Raw genomic sequence first — 6,000 nt, forward strand, 5'->3', positions numbered from 1 at the left:
TTTTGGATCGTTGTCCTGTTGGAAGACCCATGACCTGCGACTGAGACCAAGCTTTCTGACACTAGGCAGCACATTTCTCTCCAGAATGCCTTGATAGTCTTCACATTTCATCGTACCTTGCACACTTTCAAGACACCCTGTGCCAGATGCAGCAAAGCAGCCCCAAAACATTACTGAGCCTCCTCCATGTTTCACCGTAGGGACAGTGTTCTTTTCTTCGTATGCTTGGTTTTTGAGTCTATGAACATAGAGTTGATGTGCCTTACCAAAAAGCTCCAGTTTGGTCTCATCTGTCCAAAGGACATTCTCCCAGAAGCTTTGTGGCTTGTCAACATGCATTTTTGCAAATTCCAGTTTCGCTTTTTTATGAGTTTTTTTCAGCAGTGGTGTCCTCCTTGGTCGTCTCCCATGAAGTCCACTTTGGCTCAAACAACGACGAATGGTGCGATCTGACACTGATGTACCTTGGCCTTGGAGTTCACCTTTAATTTCTTTGGAGGTTGCTCTGGGCTCTTTGGATACAATTCCAACGATCCGTCTCTTCAATTTGTCATCAATTTTCCTCTTGCGGCCACGTCCAGGGAGGTTGGCTACTGTCCCGTGGGTCTTGAACTTCTGAATAATATGAGCCACTGTTGTCACAGGAACTTCAAGCTGTTTAGAGATGGTCTTATAGCCTTTACCTTTAAGATGTTTGTCTATGATTTTTTTCAGATGTCCTGGGACAATTCTCTCCTTCGCTTTCTGTTGTCCATGTTCAGTGTGGTACACACCTTTTCACCAAACAGCAGGGTGACTACTTGTCTCCCTTTAAATAGGCAGACTGACTGATTATGAGTTTGGAAACACCTGTGATGTCAATTAAATGACACACCTGAGTTAATCATGTCACTCTGGTCAAATAGTTTTCAATCTTTTATAGAGGTACCATCATTTTTGTCCAGGCCTGTTTCATTAGTTTGTTTTTTTAAATAAGTATGTTAATCAACAATTCAAAAGTAATGGCTGTTTTTGATTATTTAATTTTCAATAAATTTTTATTTATTGTTACTTTTGTGAGTTTCAAGTGATTTCAGTGAGAATTGTGGGTTTTTCCTTCTTTAACTGAGGGGTACCAACAATTTTGTCCACGTGTGTATAAGTAAAGTCTCCTTGATGCAGAATGCCCCCTTTCAGACAGAAAGCATTTATCTCCGTTAATAACATGTTTATGTTGCAGCTTCTTGATGTAGAATCAGTTTAGCAACTTTACGTACCATGGAATCATTAAATGCATTTAACCAAACATTATATTACACAAGGTGATTGTCAGCTCTCTTTGTATGTTCAATCATAATTTGGAAAGCAGAAGTATAAAGAGGTAGCCTAGCCGCGCTAGACCCAGGTCTGAAGACGCAAGGGTCTAGGAACTCTCAACAGGGAGGGAGGTGGGCTAAAAGGTTGTCTTTCAAATCACTCTGCAGCAATTGGGTAGGTATACAACCAATCAGCGCAACGAATAGGCTGACGTAGTTCCTAGAGCGCCGGAAATCAGAGGATGCGGTAGTTCAGTGAAGCCTTATTTACCTTTCTTATCTTATCCTTTGTTTATCTTTCAAGTTGAATTTTAGCTTCAAATCTTTAAGGGCTGTGGCCAAAGCCGAGTCGAAAGATAACTGTTTATTGTGCGCAGCCATCTTCTTGTCTATCCTTGTTTATATGGTTGTTTCTGTCAGAATCGTCGCGCCTCTGTCGTCACTTACTAGTTACGCCTGCCTTCTGACTCTACACTTCATGGTGATTCGTCGGCCAGTTTTAGGAGCATCCAACCCATAGACTGTATATAAAGATGGACGTAGCATCTGGCTCCAGAATTGAAGCCCACCCGGAAGTGTCAAAAACTTGCAATATCACGCCGTCCGCTAGGGTTGACTCCAAAAAGCTTTTGCTTCATAGACCCAAATTCATTTTTGGAAAAAATAAAATTTGATAGACTGATTTTCTACAGCTCAGGATTTTTTTCCCGTTAGTTTTCATGGTCAAAATGAGAGATCAGGTGGCCTATCTTAAAATAAATCAATCCTGAATTTTAAATAAATCGTTAAAGTTGGCGGAGCCAGGGGCGTGGCTATACTTGATTGACAGTCCCATGGACTGGTCTTGCCCCGAGTTGCTATCCGGTCCAGCCTGTTTGATGATGTTTTTTATGTCACTGGCTCCAAAAAATCCAAAATGGCGACCAGGAAGTAGCAAAATTCGGGCTTCATTTTCTCGGCGTTGAAACCAACGGGTGACGTCAAGGTTAGTTCACGCCTGATCCAACCTCGAGGCTTACCGAAGGTAACTAGACCGACCCTGGCAGAGAATTAAATTCGTTGCTGTGGGTTGTCTAGCGTGGCTAGGCTAATAAAGAAGCATAAAATGTAAAAAAATGAAATTCTACTCCAGGATATTGAATCATCCATTCATCCATCCATTCTCTATACACCGCTTTATCCTCACTAAGGTCGCGGGGGTGCTGGAGCCTATCCCAACTGACTCGGGCAAAGGCAGGGGACACCCTGGACAGGTCGCCAGTCTGTCGCAGGGCTACATATACAGACAAACAATCACACTCACATTCACACCTACGGGCAATTTAGAGTAACCAATTAACCTCAGCATATTTTTGGACTGTGAGAGGAAGCCGGAGTATGCGGAGAAAACCCAGGCATGCACAGGGAGAACATGCAAACTCCATGCAGAAAGATCCCAGGCCCACACAAACAAAAGTGATTCTCATACAGTACATATTACAAGAAGTATCAGTTATATTCATCATTAACAATTTGTTAGCTGGGAGTGCTGATGTGAGCAATTTGTGTGAAAGTGAACAGTCTGATTAATTTCTTTCACTTATGGTCTTGCATTTTTTGTGTGTTTAAAATGCTTCCATGAATGTTTAGGTCATTCGCACATTCAGCTGCAGGAAACCGAGTCAGTAACCTTTGAAAGCATGAGAGAAGAGGCACAGTGCAGGGTGAAAGCACAAATACCACAGAAACTCCACAGTCTGACCCAAGTCTTCTTCCTGCCAGATAGCGATTGTAACCACCGAAGCACCATGCAAATCTAAAATTGGTGCTGTTCATATCCTCTGCTTCTACTGCCAGTCTTCTGTTAGATCTTCTCCAGTGGAAACCTCTCAGTCATTTTAGGAAAATCATGACAAAGACAGTTGAAGAGGAAAGTGTCGACATGATATCACTCATTTTGTACCACGGGAAGTCTGAACGGTGGTAGAACTTCTTAAGCCAGAGTTGTTGGGCTGCATTATACTTACTAGTATTTACATGGCGTTTAATTCATGTTTTGACTGTTTTTTTCCTTTCATATCCATAGTTTGATTTCTTAAGAGTCAAGGTGACCTTTCTGACTCAGGGTTGACCAAAGACTGAAGCTGATCTTGACCTGTTCCACTGACAGCCTTCGTGTCAAATGTCAAGCCTCTTCTCTATGGTGAGGCAGCTGCTGATTGAATCAAAGATGTCCATGCTGGTAGGCTGCTGGGGGCTGAAGTGAAGAAAACAGGAAATGTTCTAATCTTACAGAAATTTCTCAGAAGGACTTGAAAAACAACGTACTCATCAACACAAAACTCTCAGTTAGTTTGTTATAATGGCAGTTTACCAAGTTTCTTCCAGCTCCTTTAAAGACCTAGGTGTTCAAAGGAACACACTACTCCACCAAGTGCTGCAGACATCATGGAGAGATGCTGCATGAAGAGAAGTGGTACTCAGGTCATTAGGAATATGTGTGTTCACAGAGCAGATGAAAGAGGCTATCTATGGGCTCCTCAGCTTGACATCTGACTGTCCAGATATCTGGTCTCCACTGGTCTGGACTTATGACTTTTATTTTTTCCACATTCAAAGGTACTTCTGAAAATGGCCGCATACTTTCTCCTCTCAGAGAACATTTAGGGCAGTTCCTGTCATGCTGGAATGGAGAATCCCAGTCCCTCCAGAACAGTGTCACTTTGGGTCTCTGCATTTTAAATCTAAGCAGGCCTTGCAGTTCTTTGCACGTCCAGGGTGAAAGCAAAATATACAAGTGCCAAAAACAGACTCAAGCCCACTGAGTGGAGGGTAACATACAAAAACAAGAAAAGTACTCGGAGAGCACAGTAGTCCGCCAAGGCTGCTCAGTCAGTCAATCGTTTCCGACGGATGATTGTGTACATTATGTACCGATACCAAATCTCGTGAGCTAAACATGTAGCGGGTGGCGGGAATTGATCGGACTCAGAAATACCCCCACAATTTAATCAATTGTCCTTTCTATCTTTTCTGACAGATAAGTCCCGATAAGTCTGCAGCAGTGGATCTGGAGAAGGATCCCAATCATGTGATCGTCAGCAGGCAGCTGACGTAGTGTTCACTTGTAGTCATAGTTACAGCGACACTGTGCTGTTACCTTGCAATGATACAGAAATCTTAAACAAATCTGTGAATCCAGACTATAAGCCGTATCACTTCCCAAATCTAATCACTTGGTCCTTGTGTCATTTCTGACTTTCTCTGAAAATTTCATCCAAATCCGTTGGTCCGTTTTGAGTAACGTTGGTAACAGACAGACAGACAGACAGACAGATAAACATACGCCAATCGTCAAATAACTCCGCCGCGTTCCTTGGGGCAGTAGAAATACTTGAGCTTATCCACTGTGGTTCTCTAGAATTTATTTTTTTAAAGTGAGGCAGCAAAGTATCTTACTTTCAATTCTTTACAACATGAGAAAATTGTTGCACTATCAAGGAAAATTTTAGCGAAATCAGCTTCTCTGTATCTATCTCTCAGAAGTTTGTACCAGTAATATTGATTTATAGTAGTAAAAGACATTACATTAGAAAGAACTACATACTGTTTTACTATGCTATATTACTGCAAGTGGAGGCCCCTTTGTCAGTGCAGTCAGACCAGCACCATGACTTCTGCTTGCTGGGAAATACCAAAAATGTCGAGCAAATATCTAGTAGCTAAAACTAGCACATATTGCGTGGTTTTTACATCATACTTTTATATTTAGGCCATTTAACAGGTGCTTTAATACATTCTGTGGTATTAAACAGGTCTATGACCCCTGCAGAAAGAAATGTATAAAGCGAAAAACACAGGTGTTGTATCATGTTTTTAAAATGAGGTATCAAAAGGCAATATTACAGAGCGAAAGGGGATTTTATTGAGGCTTGTAGGAAGTTTCATCTTGTGATTTATCACCCTAAAACTTGATTATTTTTAGAATTGAGTCAGCAAAAGTAATTTACTTTCAGTTCTGTACAGCATGAGAAAACTGTTGCAATATCTGAAATCAGCTTCTCTGTGTAGATCTCTGAGGTTTGTACAATTATTAATGATTAATAATAGTACATGACATTACATTAAAAAGGATTACATACTATTTTATGATGCTATATTACTGCAAGTGGAGGTCCCTTTGTCAGTGCAGTCGGGCCAGCACCATGACTTCTGCTTGCTGAACTAACTACAACGCTCATAAATGCGCAGTGGACAAACAATATGCCAATTTTTGCTAACTAAAACCACGTCAGAATTTTAAAAAGATGTTAAAACATCCACTCTTTTCATGCTACTTCTCCATGCCCATGTTGCAGTTATAAAATTAACTTTATTATTGTAAGGTAACTGCTGGGAAATATCAAAAATGTCCAGTAAATTTCTAGTAACTAGAACTAGCACATGATGCGTGGTTTTTACATCATACTTTGATATTTAGGCCAGTTAACAGGTGCTTCAATGTATTCTGTGGTATTAAACAGGTCAGTGACCCCCACAAAAAGAAATGTATAAATTGATAAACACAGGTGTAGCAGCATGTTTCTAAAATGAAGTATCAAAAGACATTACAGTGCGAAAGGCGATTTTATTGAGGCTGGTAGGAAGTTTCATCTCATTGTCTCTCACCCTAAAACTTGTTTTCTCAGAGCTCTCATAGTACTGTTATCTGTAGCAGCTGTCAGGT

Source organism: Acanthochromis polyacanthus, chromosome 11 (genome assembly GCF_021347895.1).
Source record: "Acanthochromis polyacanthus isolate Apoly-LR-REF ecotype Palm Island chromosome 11, KAUST_Apoly_ChrSc, whole genome shotgun sequence".
Classification (NCBI taxonomy): Eukaryota; Metazoa; Chordata; class Actinopteri; family Pomacentridae; genus Acanthochromis; species Acanthochromis polyacanthus.